General features: G+C 45.2%; 1 long non-coding RNA gene across 3 annotated transcripts in view; it reads right to left on the bottom strand.

The window, feature by feature from the left end:
• The window catches only part of JAM3, a 32,371-nt gene extending 19,017 nt beyond the window's left edge, over window positions 1-13,354 (bottom strand). For all 3 annotated transcript variants that reach the window (XR_001917510.1, XR_001917509.1, XR_001917508.1), the window contains exon 1: window positions 13,207-13,354. This is a non-coding gene — a long non-coding RNA (junctional adhesion molecule 3). The remainder of the gene's footprint in view (window positions 1-13,206) is intronic.

The following is a 16,351-nucleotide window of genomic DNA, read 5'->3' on the forward strand; positions in this document are numbered from 1 at the left end:
CAGGCAAAAGAGGTCTAATCTCTACAAACATCGTGGAACCACTTTTTAAATACAAGAAAGTCAGATAATTTCTTCTTCTTTACTCTTGAAACTTAAAACTAGACTTCTGCTTTTTTTTTTTTTTAAGAAAAAATCAGGACACCAATCTGTACTTTAGATGAAATGTCTTTCCTATATAGAAAAAGTAAATGTGAAAACTTGCTGTCTCATCAAAATAAGCCATCAAGGATGCTTCAATATGAGAAAGTTCCTCTAAATTAGGACTGTAGGCTAAAGAACCAGAAGATTAATGAAACTCTAGGACTCACAGGGAACAAAGCCAAGAACGGTACTGTTTACATCTGCACAGCATCTTATAATGTACAGACCACTTACACACACAGTCTCGGCTGAACTCTGGTAAAAACCCTGAAAAGTGGATATTATCTCTTCCCCACAGATAGAGGGCTCAGATACACTGCTGCTGTTGTTCAGGCACTAAGATATACTAGCAGACAGGTGTAGCTTCAAAACTTGAACATATCAGAGACCAAAGTGGAAACCAGGTCTTCTGACTCAAAATTATTTTAAAATCACAGTTAAGAAACACACAAGGATTTCCCTGATGGTCCAGTGGCTAGAACTCCACACTCCCAATGCAGGGGTCCCAGGTTCCATCCCTGATCAGGGAACTAGATCCCACATGCTACAACTGAGAGCTCACAGGCCACAGCTAAAAGAGGTTGTAACAAAGATCCTCCAAGCCAGAATGAAGACCCAGCACAGCCATGTAAATAAATAATATTAGAAAGGGAGGAAAGAAACACACGAATGAGGCCATGGTTTCTCATCTGTCCGGGCTATTATATGTTTGAACAGAAATCTCTGTCAGCCCCTTTCTAAAATGGCCAGTGAAACCCCTGCCTCTTTCCCAAACGAAAACTAAGGACAGACGCTCATCTCCCTGTGCTGCGCCAGTGCAAGGCCACCCAACGTAAGGAGAACAGCAGAGGGAAGAAGAGGACACTCTTACCTGATTGTTGCTAAGGCGGCTAAGCTCTGCAAATCTGAGGATACTGCTAGGATGAAACTCAGGGTGTGAAAGGGGCCTCTTTGTAATAGTGGAGTCCAAAAGCCTAAGCCTGATGAAGTTCACTTTCAATTTGCCTCTGAATAACTGAGGATCAAACGCACTGCAGTAACACAGTTATGGGCTTCCCCGGTTGCTCAGTGTTAAAGAACCTGCTTGCCAATGCAGAAGGTGGGGGTTCATCCCTCAGTCGGGAAGATCCCCTGGAGAAAGGAATGGCTACCTCCTCCAGGATTCTTGCCGGGGAAATTCCATGGACAGAGGAACTTGGCGGGCTATAGTCCAAGGAGTCACAAAGAGTAGGACAGGTCTTAGCAACTAAACAACAACATAGTAATAGTGTCATCAGCAGCAGCAACAGCACTGACAGTAAATCTCTACAACCGAATGCTGAGAGCTTAGCATCTGCCTGACCTCTGCTAAGCACTTATGCAATTACACTAGTAATTGTAATTTTATTATATTAATTGGTGTAATTTTTGTTACCACTTATGCAGACACTTTGATAGGAGCAGTATACATAGTCAGTTCAGTTTAGTTCAGTCGCTCAGTCGTATCCGACTCTCTGCGACCCCATGACTCGCAGCACGCCAGGCCTCCCTGTCCATCACCGTCTCCTGGAGTTCACTCAAACTCACATTCATTGAGTTGATGATGCCATCCAACCATCTCATCCTCTGTCGTCCCCTTCTCCTCCTGCCCCCAATCCCTCCCAGCATTAGGGTCTTTTCCAATGAGTCAACTCTTCGCATGAGGTGGCCAAAGTACTGGAGTTTCAGCTTTAGCATCATTCCTTCCAATGAACACCCAGGACTGATCTCCTTTAGGATGGACTGGTTGGATCTCCTTGCAGTCCAAGGGATTCTCAAGAGTCTTCTCCAACACCACAGTTCAAAAGCATCAATTCTTCGGCGCTCAGCTTTCTTCACAGTCCAATTTTCACATACATACATGACTACAGGAAAAACCATAGCCTTGACTAGATGGACCTTTGTTGGCAAAGTAATGTCTCTGCTTTTTAATAGGCTATCTAGGTTGGTCATAATTTTCCTTCCAAGGAGTAAGCGTCTTTTAATTTCATAGCTACAATCACCATCTACAGTGATTTTGGAGCCCAAAAAAACAGTCTGACACTGTTTCCACTGTTTCCCCATCTATTTCCCATGAAGTGATGGGACCAGATGCCATGATCTTAGTTTTCTGAATGTTGAGCTTTAAGCCAACTTTTTCACTCTCCTCTTTCACTTTCATCAAGAGGCTTTTTAGTTCCTCTTCACTTTCTGCCATAAGGGTGGTGTCATCTGCATATCTGAGGTGACTGATATTTCTCCCAGCAATCTTGATTCCAGCTTGTGCTTCATCCAGCCCAGAGTTTCTGATGATGTACTCTGCATAAAAGTTAAATAAGCAGAGTAACAATATACAGCCTTGACGTACTCCTTTTCCTATTTGGAACCAGTCTGTTGTTCCATGTCCAGTTCTAACTGTTGCTTCCTGACCTGCATTATAGGTTTCTCAAGAGGCAGGTCAGGTGGTCTGGTATTCCCATCTCCTGAAGAATTTTCCACAGTTTATTGTGATCCACAGTCAAAGGCTTTGGCATAGTCAATAAAGCAGAAATAGACGTTTTTCTGGAACTCTCTTGCTTTTTCCATAATCCAGCAGATGTTGGCAATTTGATCTCTGGTTCCTCTGCCTTCAGTACACATAGTCATTGGGCTGCAAAACAATCCTACAAAGTTATATGTTTTTCTACTCTTTTATGGATAAGGATGTTGACTTGGACAGGTCGTACAGTAGAGCTGAGATTCAAACTTCATTCTAGCTTATGTTCTTCCTGCTGAACGTGAATTCAGAAAGGAAGAGATTGCTTCAGGCTAGGGAGCTAAGAAAGGCTTTATGGAGAAGTATGCTGAGCTGGATACTAGGAAATGAACAGGACTGAACAGGAAGAGGGTGACCTGCATTGGGGTGGATGGGCCGTGATGATAAAGCAGAAACACAGCATATAAGGTGACTCAGAAGCCGGTGATGAAATGCCTTACAGAGCCCAAGATCATGTTCCAGATTGTATGATTCCCTGATAAAACTGAATTAAGTCAATACACTGTAATGATCAATTTTTCTCTTTATGACATAACCATAATCTTATAAAAGAAAAGGAAAATGCTACGTTTCTCTAGACTCCCAACTCCTCTATGGAAAGGGCAGGTGTGGAGACCCAAGTGCCTCGACTTCATCACCCCAAGCCCAAACCCCGTGAGTTCCCACAAAGGCGGTGTTCCCCACTGGAGCCCAGGGCTACAGAGCCCAGCCCCCACAGAGGTGGGGCAGGCAGGAGAATCAGGACAGGGCACCCCAAGACAAAGCCTCCAAGTGCCAGTAAAGCATCTTCCTCAAGGGTTCATGAGAAGCAGTGTCAAAACTGAGCTGCTCATGAGGACAGAAGCACCAAATCCTAACAGGTTTTATTTACTCTGCATTACTCTGCACGTAGAAAGTGTTCCTGATGAGAACAGCACAGAAAGCAAAATCTATGAGCTGAAGGGAGAACATCACACATACAAACACAGTCCTCCTGGGGAAAGCGACCAGCCTGAGGGTGCTGTGAGGGTAGGGGTAGGGGGTTAGCCACACGGCCGCCAGGAAGGTGTGTGTTCTGGCTTCTGTGAAGGCCAGATCCCTCACCCAACATCATGAGAGGTCCTTTAGGCCTCTTCCCTCATCCCCATTGCTTACGGCAGAGACAGACAGACAAGGACACTGAGGGAAATGGAAGGGCAGGTACAGCGAGGGTTTTACTCTTTTTCCTACGGCCTCATCCTGCACACCTCCTGGAGCTCTGCTAACATGATGAAGCACTGCAGAAACCACAGACTGAAATGTCCCTGCTGCTGCTGCTGCTAAGTTGCTTCAGTCGTGTCCGACTCTGTGCGACCCCATAGACGGCAGCCCACCAGGCTCCCCCGTCCCTGGGATTCTCCAGGCAAGAACACTGGAGTGGGTTGCCCTTATTCTTCTCCAATGCATGAAAGTGAAAAGTGAAAGTGAAGTCGCTCAGTCGTGTCCAACTCTTCGCGACCTCATGGACTGCAGCCTACCAGGCTCCTCCGCCCATGGGATTTTCTAGGCAAGAGTACTGGAGTGGGTTGCCATTACAGCCATCTAAATCAAGTCTTCCCTCTGACCTAACCACAGAGTGAGGCAAACTGGCAACGTACGGAGATTATGACCAGATGTTTCACACCAACAGTCACCATCTGTAACACAGCCTAACAGAAAATTTGGGCTGGAACAGAGTTAAGGGGAAGAAGAAACAGCAGAATAATAAAATAACCCTCCTGGATGTATGCTGGTCCCAAACCCTGCATACAGTCGGCATCAACTCAGAAGACAGGCCCTGTGCCCTTGAGCAGGCCGCTCCACCTGAGGTGACCTTCTGGGGGTTGTAACCCACCCTCCAAGACAGCATATAAAATGTCCATATATATACATGAAAGTACGATGTGCAGGGAAGGGCCATGAGTTCCATCACCTCCTACAGTGTTCACGACCCTGCAACATAAACGACTCTAAAACAGCACCCGGTAAATTAAAGACACGAACACTTGTTCTTACTCAACCGCTGCATCAGGGATTCATGGCAAAGGGATTCCACCAGCAGTGGACTTGAAAGTGAGACCGAATTTGGTCAGAGCGAAAACTCCACAATCTGATGCGAGATATCAAACAGTAATCACCAGCCCAACCAAACAGTGGTCCACTGTTTCCTTCCTGGCAAACAAACATAGGAACTCTCAAAACACTAGATCTAGTAAGTACAGTCACAGCAGATTAAAAAAAAAAAACAGAACACCTGAGGTTCTGAGAGTCGAACTGTCCTAACCTCTTGGAGTAGAAGAGGGCTTGAAACCAAGGTTGTGTGTGTGTGCCAAGTCACTTCAGTCATGTCGACTCTTTGCAACACCATGACTGTAGCCTGCCAGACTCCTCTGTCCATGGGATTCTCCAGGTAAGAATACCAGAGTGGGTTGCCATGCCTTCCTCCAGGGAACCTTCCTGACCCAGCGATCAAACTGGTGTCTTTTGAATCCTGCATTAGTTTCCTGGCTCTAAAAGCTTCTAAACTTTCAGAAGAGGAAGACATTTCTATGAATTAGGCTTTCAAAACTTTCACTTACCCTTGTAATTAAACTAATTCAACGAATCCGTGAACAGAAATGTGAATGTGTTGGTGGGAGGGGAAGAGGAATGCTGCCTAAATTACTTTCAAGTGACTTGGATTAAAACCAATATAATTAATATTTCCCCAAGGTCCCCAAATGAATCACATGCAAAGCTGGGAAGCGGGTCCAGAATGCCTGACTCCCACATGGGCTCCCTCTTCCACCCAGAAAAGGATCTGGGAGGCAGTGCACAGCATAGCCTGGGGTGGGCTACCCCTCTCGCCTCATCCAGCAAGAATCTGGGAAGCTCCTTCCCTGTGGAGAGGGGAGAGCTCCTCCACCAAACACTTGTCCAGTGTGGAACAGCAGTAATTCTCTAAATTTCAAGTTGCTGGGTCTCGAATCATTGATGCTCACTGCTCTTCACACAAACCCACCCGTGGAGGGGGATGACAGCTGTGCAGTAGGCTGCGTGTGTGTCTACAGGACAGTACAGCCCCATCCTGGCAGCACTGATGCTCAGCAAGGCTCCTTCAACCCCTTCCCCTAAACCTATCAGGACCTCCGTGGGGGCATATGTGCTCCCCCTGCTAAAAAAGCCAGTATTTTAACTTCATCTTATACTTGAAAAATGAAAACAGAAGCATTAGTTTCATAATATAAAAGTTTGAGGATGTGTGAGACTTAAATTTTTCAGGAGGAGGCCAGGGTTCCTGTTTACAGCAGTGGTTTAACTACACTCCAGTGAGACCTCATGCAGACAAACTGTAGTTTTTACTGTACCTCTGGGCTCATGGGAAACAAGTAAAATAGCTGTAGGCTGAACCCAGGAAGTAATAGGATGGGTGGGCCGTGACCCTGAGGGTCATCATGGAGACTGCGCAGCTGGGCCAACAGGAAGGCAGAGCTGAACCTGAAGTTTCCAAACAATGCCAGGGAGCCTGAAAGCCCTCCCAGACTGCCGCCACCCAGCAAGAGCGCATTCTCTCACAAAACGCATCCCAGAGCTGCACAGATTGCGATCAACCAGACGTCAGTCTACGTTTACAAGGAAAGAGAAACAAGCTGCTACAGTAACGGTCACCAGAAACAACAGCATTAGGTTTAGACTCCAGAGAACTTCAGATATTTGAAGTCTCACATGTAGAATATAAAACAGCTTTGTGTGAAATGTTTAAAAATAAAAAAGAAATGAAAAAATGAGCAAGCAAAATAAACTAGATTATAGAAAGAACCAGGCAAATTTTTTGAAATGAATATAATGGGTTTAAAAAAAAAAAAAACAACACTTCATACACTGGTTAAACAGATTACAGACGTGGTTGGCAAGAGAAACAGTTGTAAAACAAAATTTAATAAATAACCCAGAACAGCAACAAGAAAGAAGAACATGAAATTATGACAGGAAGGTTAACAGACTTGGAAGATGAAAGACTGACTATATCCAATCAGAGTTCTAAAAGGAAGGAATTAAGAAAATAGAAGCTAGGCAGTGTTTGAACTGACCCTCCCTGAGAATGCTCCAGAAAGATATAAACTCAGAGATACACAACTTATAACAAATTAACAAGGAGAATAATTAAAAAGAAATGCCTCTCAGAGACATGTAGTAACACTGCAGGATGCCAAAGAAAAGACGAGACCCCTAAAGCAGGTGGAGCAGCTTCACAACAGGAGCAAAGGAAGCCAGACAGCATCAGCATCGGGGAGCCCAGGCTCCAAGTCAAAGCAGCTGTCAACCTAAATTTATGCACCCGATAAATCTATATCTCAGGAACAAAGGTAAAAATACACTTTCAGATATGAACAAGACTGAATTCAAGAGACTTCCCCTAAGGGGAACGGGCATGAACTACTCTGGAAGCTTCCTAACTAACTCTCCCTCTCCAGCCTTCTTGAATGCAGTATCAGGCCAACACACCTAAAAATATTCGATCAGATCACTTCCTGCTCCAAACTGCCATATGAATTTCTAGAACCTACATGACAAGGTCCACATTTTTCAGCCCGGCATTGAAAGCATTTTTCAGTCTCACAGTCTAGTTACTCTGCGACACTCTCTTCCATTGGCGATCTGACTCCTTGACTTACCAGCTGTGACCGAGGCCAGGTGACCAACCTGCGCAAGTGTCAGGTTCAGCACCGCAAAGTGAGGCCTATAGGGACTGACCGCTGAGATGGACTAAGATTCCCGTGAGGTGGCGCCGTCAGCAGTGCCTGGCGCAGCCTTCTAATAACTGGCAGCTGTCCTTAGTTATCATTACGATAACTCACTGGTCCCAGAATACAACACATGCATTTCCAACGCCTCTCTGCTCGTGGCATTTTCTCCACTTTCCTGGCCCCTAACACCTCCACTCCCCCAAATCTGCACTAAGTCAACCAAATTACCCCAAAAGGTGCTGCTTCTTGAAATGTCCCTCTACCAGGTCAGCCCAGAGTTAAGAGCTCTCACTTCCAAAGGGCTGCTCTGTTTGTTAACCATCTAAACCATGTACTGCTCCTGGTCTGGGCAAAAACTTATGTTAGATGTCCCTGTTTTGCTGATGTGAAAATGCGAGATTGTGAAATAATTATGGATTGGCTGATTAAGCTCTAGCACCCTCGTAGAGATGCTCCAGAGGAGAATCAAGGGACCAAATCTTAAAAAAAGGAAGAAAAGGCAGTTGTCTTAGATTGTGCGGCATTATTTGTAATCCTCCAGACAGCTGCACTTCATTCTAAAAGACGCCAAAAGTTTCCCTTAGAGAAAGACATCCAAGGAGGAAGTCGTGGCAGGCGGGAAGATGTGATAAGGGAGCTTCAGCTCTCGGCTGACTCCAGGAAACATCTTTCGGAGTCAGTTTCCCAAGGAAGTCAACTTGACCTGGTATTCCTATCACCCAAGACAAAGAAAACTGGCCCCCCAGGAGCTGCCCGGCTGGCACAGAGGAGGGGATCCTTTAAACATGGGCTTGTGCCGAACAGGCAGACCAAAGTGGCTACTTGGATGATTTCACTTGTTTGTTCAAAAGCAGGGAGAGGCAGGTATTCTCATCAGCGCTCTCTGTCTTCCCACCAAGTTGCTGAGGACACCACAGCTGGACACCACAAAGGAGGCCTGATCAAACCAAGCTCCAAGGCTGCCCCTCCTCCTCGCTCTGCAGCTGGCATGAACTCCAGAGCCAGAAGGAGCCACAGTCACAGGCTAACACATTAAACTGTTTTCCCATTTTAAAAGAAAATCCTTACCAACTGTCAAACTTAAAAGTCCACTATGTTATTGGAGGACCCCCCAAATGAAATTTTTTCCATTATATATAAAAAAATTCCTTATAAAATAATCAGCCAGGTAAATAAGGGAAAAGTAGAAAACAATCAGCCATAAGACCTGCCACTGCAAAACAGAACCCCCATCAACATTTTGATTACCTTTCAGTTTTGATTATCTTTTCAGTTCCTCCAAACATCCCCCCCCCCAAGATGTTTTGTGTTGTTGGAATCCTAAGATATATGACTGTGTCACTTAAATGACTACACAAGCATTTCCCCATGTTTTCCTTCTTAACCTCATATAACCGCATAGAGTGGGTGAGAGAAGATGTTTAAAGTAAACCAAGTTGAGAAATACCATCCTCATTCTTCCACAAAAACTACAGTAGTAAAAATCAAGAATCTCCAAAAGTCTCTGCGGTCACTGGAGATAAGATACATTAAAAAAAGCCTGGATGCATTGGAAGTGTTTAAGAAATGTTAACTGACTTTTAAGTGACAAAGACAATACTTACTATAGCCATCCCTGGAAAGATACAAAAGAAATTCAATTCAGCCTCTGTTCCCAATGAATTTTTAATAACATTGAGAAGATAAAATGCATTTACACCCAACAACAAAAGTGCAGTGTAATTCGGTGGGCAGTCATCCTGGCTTGAGGAGCTTTATTCCTGTCTGCACCCCTAGCACAAAGGACATATTACAGATACACAGTCAATGTCTGTTGTACTAGTACAGACTACAAGCTATGCTGTTTAGAAACAGGAAGGATCACTGTGAGCTGAGTGAAGCTGGGCAAAGCAGACAATATGCACATGGCAGATCCTGATGTGGGCAATATTCTGCAGAAAGAACGCTGAATCACAGAAGCCTTGGGATACTCGGAAAATGAAAGATGGTCTAAGAAAAAGAATGGACTTCCTCGTAGCTCAGTCTGTAAAGAATCTGCCTGCTATGCAGGAGACCTGGGTTCAATTCCTGGGTTGGGAAGATCCCCTAAAGAAGGAAATGGCAATCCACTCCAGTATTCTTGCCTGGAGAATCCCATGGAGAGTGGAGCCTCGCAGGCTACAGTCCATGGGGTCGCAAGAGTTGGACATGACTTAGCGACTAAACTGCTACCAATCTATTAACAAGTATTATGTTTCTACATAACTAGCTTTGAAACCTCAGCTGTTCATATTAACTACTCATAGGAATATAATACATAACACATAGTTCTTGTTTTGTCCCTAAACTGTGTCCAACCCTTTTGCAACCCCTTGGATTGTAGCCTGCTGGAGTCCTCTGTCCATGGGATTTCCCCAGCAAGAATACTGGAGTGGGTTGTCATTTCCTTCTCCAGGGGATCTTCCAGATTGAGGGATTCTTTACCCCCTGAGCCACCAGGGAAGCCCTGCAACACATAGTAATACTCCTTAAAGACAAACACACCAACACAAAGTACAACAGTATTCCTAGACATCAGAAACAAGGGTTAGTTCTCAGAAGGCTTTCTGTGTATCAGGACATATTGGAAAGATGCAGTAAATTAAGGCTTCAGAACTCCATATAGAGAATCACAGTGGATACTGTTCTTGCCAAACTGGGTGTAAAAGAATGTGCTTACCACCAAAACTTTCTTTCAGGAATGCTTTAGAATCCACTGAAGCTATTTGTATATATTGTGAGGATCCAGAAAGTAGATACGAGAGACGTGAAATCTGCACTCGGCCCTGTCAGCATCACATTCACCACCTGATCACAAACACGTCTTGAGAAGGGTCCAACTTCACGACGAGGGTATCATTCAGCAGACTCCATACCTCCTGACTTCATCCACACACAAACTTCTCTTTGTTTTACCACACTTGTGCTTGTGAAAAAAATGCAGAGAATTTGTGGGGAAGGAATTTGCTAATGTTACATCTCTAACAGCTGCTGGCTGGATTGTACTAAATCCACAGCCTCTACAGTCACATTATATGGCCATCTCAAAAAGTGGGTGTTAAGACACATCAGGTTTCTTTCAGAAGAAATGATTTAAGCCTACCCTGTGAGGCTGCTTAAGAGAAAGTTTCCCAGAGCTTGGGGTGGCATGTGTGATCTGTCTAGAGGTAACACTGCAATTACTTATGGTTAAGTATCTCTAATAGCTTCCCACTCAGTTTCCCCAGACTGAAGCACTCAGAACAAATGCCTTCAACAGGCCCTCTGGGAATGAGCAGCTGGTCTGAAGCAGCGCCTGCTTCAGGGCAGGTGGTCCTTGTTTTTCTGCACACACACATGCACACACATGTCTGATAACAATTACACCAGATATAATTAATTCAAGAGACTGAAGACAACAGGAAAGAAGAGGTCATTTTCAAATGTTTCAGAAGTCCAAGCAAATGCAAACGGAAAATTTAGAACTTATTTCAAAGATTCCCTGAAATCATGTTTTTCAGATTTTGCTAAACTTTAACAAACTGTCTTACCCCAGGAATACAAACTGTAACTCCTTACCTCTAATGAAGCATCTCTCTAAGACATTAGAAGATTTGGAAACCCAACGGCAAACACCACATAATCACTCAAAAAAGACGTGTGGCATAACATTTGCAAAGAGGAATTGCACCAGTCACCAACTCAACAAAAGAATACTTTATCTACAAACCACACAGCATTGAACATTTAAAAATTTGGTTAAAATGATCCATAATAAGAACTCCACTGTCAAATGGAACAATTTAAGTAACAACAACAATAACAACAAAAAGGTTTAACACAAATGGTTGACGATTTCCAAACTGACACGCGAAGGGTGTCACTCTGAGCAAGTTACTAAATCTCTCTGTACTCAAAATGATACGAACAACCTCTTAGAGTTGTTATCTATTAAATTTTTATAACAGAGCTTGGCAAAGGGTAATAAAAAATGTATTATATCAGGAACCAGATTTTTTTAAATGAGATCACTCAAAAATAATAGCAACTAAGAAGAGTAATCATAAAAATAAAAGAGATGCAGTTGTGACACCCTGTGAATGAATAATTTTCAAGGTATTACTGTATAGTTACAGCATAAACAAAATAATAGAAAAGAGCTCCCTATTAAAATGACAGCCATATCCCTTCAGAGCATATTAATACATCCTACCACTTCTACTCTTTGTCATTAATCCCACTATGCAAAATCTGATTAGTCCTCCTATGCTCCACAGGTCAATTCCAATCTTTAACATCAAGGAAATCACAAAAGTAGCATTTCCAGGAAACCAAAATGAGAAGTTAGTAAAAATAAGTTTACTGGGATTTCCCTGGTGGTCCAGTGGTTAAAGAGTCCTCACTCCCAATGCAGAGGGTACAGGTTCCATCCCTGGTCTGGGGACTAAGACTCTCCCATGAGGCATGGCTTGGCCAGAAAAAAACACATTGTTTAATTAAAATTAAAAAAAAAAAAACAAAACGAAGCTGATGTGAAGGCCTTAGCATCCACTAGTTTTACTAACAAACCACCAACTTGAAACTCATTCCTGAACTAAACTGCCAAACGTTTCTGCAGTAAAAACTGCAAACTTTCATGTGAACAGATCTTTTCAACAATGGCGAGTTGTTCCAGTCTGTGAATAGGACAGTGTCCGTGTGACCAACAAAGCGGGGAGGGGACATTCCTGACACCCTTGTCCCCTGGCTAGCCTTTGATCATTTATCTCTCCCAAATACACGCTTAAGGAAACGGCTTTCAGGCGCAGTATAGGGACACGTATTCCCTGAACTCAGCCCTCACCAGAGAGTCCTGCTCCCTGGCTTCTGCCGGGACCCTCACTGTTCTCACCATCCCTGAGGACCACTCCCCTCACTGAGCCTTCAACACAGCAGCCTTTGTTTTCCTGGTGCGCCCACTCCACCCCCGAACAATCACTTGGGGCCTCGCTGTGTACACTCTGAAAACACCACGGGATGAAGTAAGCAGACAAGAAAGTGACTCGGAGAACTGGGAAGTCCTGCGGATGCCCCAGGCAAGCCGGCGCGGCGCCCGGGACCGGGTCTGAGTGTCCGTTCCCTGCTCCTCAGTGTGCTTTCCGGACACTGCGTCGAGGACTCCGTTGGGACCGCGGTCTCGAGCGCCCAGCGCACGCCCACGGCCCCCAGCCGTGTGGTCCCGCCGTTGCGCTGCCCAGGGCCTCCAGCCGGGGCGGGGGTCGGGAGACAGACCAACGCCCGGCTCGGGCGGCCCCCGCGCCACTCCTGGGCGGGCTGCAGGGCTCGGGGTCGGCGGGACAAAGCGGGCCGGGGACCAGTCGGCTTTGTTCGCAGAGGGACGGAGCTCGAGGCCACGGGACCCGACCCGGACCCCGGACCCCGCACCCCGGGACGCCCTACACCCAAACCCCCAGATCAGATCCCTTGGACTCCCGACTCCGGGGCCCCCGGCCCCCGGGACTCCCCTATACTCCCGACCTCCACACCTCCCGACCGCTTCCCCCGACCCGTAGCGCCTATCCCAACCCCAGACCCGCACCCCCAGGCCGGGACCCGCATCCCTGGGAGCCGGCATCTCCAGGACCGCTCCCCGCTCAGCCTGAATGCCGGGACCCCCGTATCCCTGACCCCGGACCTGAGCCGGACCCCCTCAACCCCTCAACCCCTCCCTGACGCCCCCCGAAGCCCTGAGCCTCAGGCCCCCGCGCCACCAGACCCGCTCCCCGCGCCTGGTTCCCTCGGGCAGCGTCTGGCGGAGCGCCGCGGACTCACCCCGCACAAGCAACAGCAGCAGGACCAACGAGGGCCTTCGCCTCAGCGCCATGTCGAGCGCAGCTGAGGGGCCGCGGGCCCGCTCCCCGCGCACGCGCCCTGCCCGCGGTCCTGCGCCCGCCCCGGTCACCATAGCGACCACGGCGGCGAGCCGTCGCCATGGTGCATGGGAAGCCCGAGTCTGGTTGCTATGGAGGCAGGGATGCTCTAGACCGGGCCCCTGGGGTCTCTTTCAAAGAATTTGGTGCGAGGAGGTGACGGAGCGCGTTCAAGAGTGGGCGGGGTTAATTCTCACATTTATAAAATGAATCCGTCACTACAGATCCGGAAAGGAATGCTCCATTAAAATTTGAGAAATGAAGTTCTTCTTATTTCACAAATAAGATTGGAGACCAGTTGTCCTAGAAGTACTTTTGCCTGTGCCTTTTTTGGAAAGAAAAGTTAAAGTGTTAGTCGCTCAGTCGTGTCCACTCTTTGTGACCTTTCCTCCTCTGTCCCCGGACTTCTCCAGGCAAAAATGTTGGAGTGAGTAGCCATTCCCCTCTCCAGGGGATCTTTCTTACACAGGGATCGAACCCTGGTCTCCTTCATGCAAGCAGATTCTTTGCCATCTGAGCCCCTTGGGGCCTGAATCTAAATGTGATGAGAGGGGAAAGTGCTGAAATCTATATAAAACACAAGGAAGACATGCATTATATAGTACATAAAAGTGATGTATTTCTAAAATAAAAGTTTGTTATATCAAAAGCATGGCAGTATATTTATTGATCTGCTAGTTCAATAAGCATGACAGTTTATTGTGCAGAAAAGCAAGATAATTCTTTGCTCTTATTTCTGAATACTGAGAAATGGTAAGGTTAGGGAGAAAAAACAGAGAAGAATTTTATAAGGACAAGCACACAAGATGAAGAGAAGGATTACAGGTACTGGAAATTGGACCCAAGGATGTAGGAGATGTTGAGTGTCATTTAATACTGTGGGAAATGATTGAAATAACTTATTTTACATCCAACATAGTACATCTCTAGTGCTCCAGGAAACAACAAACTCAAAACAAAATTCTTAGTATGGTTATTAGTAAAATAATGCAGAGTTTCCAACAACTAATATTTTTTAAATGTTTAACTTAGGAACGTCACTTTTCACACAGTCATCCTAGTTTTTAAAGTATTAATATTTTAGTTTTTACAAAGTAGAACAATGTGTCTATAAGTATGCACATACATATATAATTTACATATATACTAAATTATGGATGTCAAGAAACATGAAATAGATTGAAGTTGTTGTCAAGAATATGCTTCAACTGCCATTACTATGTGATTTTCTTTATAAGTCTTTGTTCACACTTTTGTTAAATGTGAATTAATTATATTCCTTCAAATCCCATAAAGACAGAATAAAAATTTAAAAATAACTCAATCACCTGTTATGATTCTATTGTCTTTCCTTTCCTAAATCTTCTTTCTGCTCCAGATCACCGTGTTCTAAAATCACAAGTAAAAATATGTAAAAATTATTTTATAGTGGCAGCCTCTGTCCCATAAATAAACTCAACAGAGAAATTTAAAAGAGTAAAATTCTACTTAGGCCCCTGACTTTTTTTCCTTCTGCTCTTTCTCTGTTCTACCATTCTCTTTAGTCCTAATTATACACTCAGGCATATTTGCCATTTTGGTGACCTAGGAACTATGACAAAATATCTGATTGTGAAAACAGCAGTTTTCAGAATCAATGCTTCTTCTCTACTGCTGAATTTCCTATGTTTGCACTGTGAGATTGTTCTGTCTGTTAAACAGTCTTAGGGAAATCTTTTGAAACTCAGAACAAGATCACAGAGAAAGGCTCAATGAATATTCTACATGGAGCAGAGATTCCTATGAGAGTGAATGCAGGTCCTCATTGTAAAACATTGATTTTCCTCTACAGATGGAGTCTGCATGTCGGGACCAGTGGCTGAGACAGAATCCTGAAATGGAGACTAACTAGTGACATGGTAGGGTGCTCTTGGCTGTCAAATGATCTCCTCTGATGACTTCACTGTTCTTGGGAGAGTTCTGACCCTGTGCAGAAGGGTGTCAGAGCTCTGGAGCATTCAGTGAATAGGGCTGTGGAGTCCATGCTTCTATCACCACATTATCCAACTGACTATGCTTGTTTCTAATGGTGGCTTACTAAGGAGAGACACAGGTCTTAAAAGAGCTCAGGGAGGGGCTTCTCTGGTGGTCCAGTGGTTAAGAATCTACCTGACAATATACCTGAACACAGGTTTGATCACTGGTCCAGGAATACCCCACATGCCATGAGGCAACTAGACCCATGTACCACAACTACTGAATCTATGCACCCTATAGCCTGTGCTCTGCAACAAGAGAAGTCACTGCAATGAGAAGCCTGTGCAATGCAACCAGAGAAAGCCTTCACACAGCAGCAAAGGCCTGCTGCTGCTGCTGCTGTGTCGCTTCAGTTGTGTCCGACTCTGCGATCCCATAGACGGCAGCCCACCAGGCTCCGCCATCCCTGGGATTCTCCAGGCAAGAACACTGGAGTGGGTTGCCATTTCCTTCTCCAATGCATGAAAGTGAAAAGTGAAAGTGAAGTCACTCAGTCGTGTCCGACTCTTAGCGACCCCATGGACTGCAGCCCACCAGGCTCCTCCGTCCATGGGATTCTCCAGGCAAGAGTGCTGGAGTGGGGTGCCATTGCCTTCTCTGCAGCAAAGGCCTAACACAGCCCAAAATAAAAACAAATAAATAACTTTTTAAAAAAAGAACTCAGTGAATGAAATATACTCGTGCTAAATTTGAACAACAGCCTTTGCAATACTTTTCAAACCAACACAAAGTGCAAATCAAGTAGTAAATGGGGAGTGGAATTTTCCTTCAAGACTTGAGACCAAGCAGGATGCTATGGGGTTTCCTCAGGTACCAAAGCCTTTCCATGTCCCCGGTTTCTTGTCAGTCGTGTTGACTCGGAAAAAAAAAAAGCACAACTTTAAAGTTCAGAGTTAGGTTTCATTTGGTGGACTTGCTCAGGACTTAAGCCTGGGAGGCAGCCTCTGATGACTCTGAGGGATCTTTTCAAAGAGGGCAGGGAGGAGCCAGGGCAGATATTTTTGGCAGGCCATTTCTATAACAAAGACTAG

The sequence above is a fragment of the Capra hircus genome, chromosome 29 (assembly GCF_001704415.2).
Source record: "Capra hircus breed San Clemente chromosome 29, ASM170441v1, whole genome shotgun sequence".
In the NCBI taxonomy this organism is placed as follows: Eukaryota; Metazoa; Chordata; class Mammalia; order Artiodactyla; family Bovidae; genus Capra; species Capra hircus.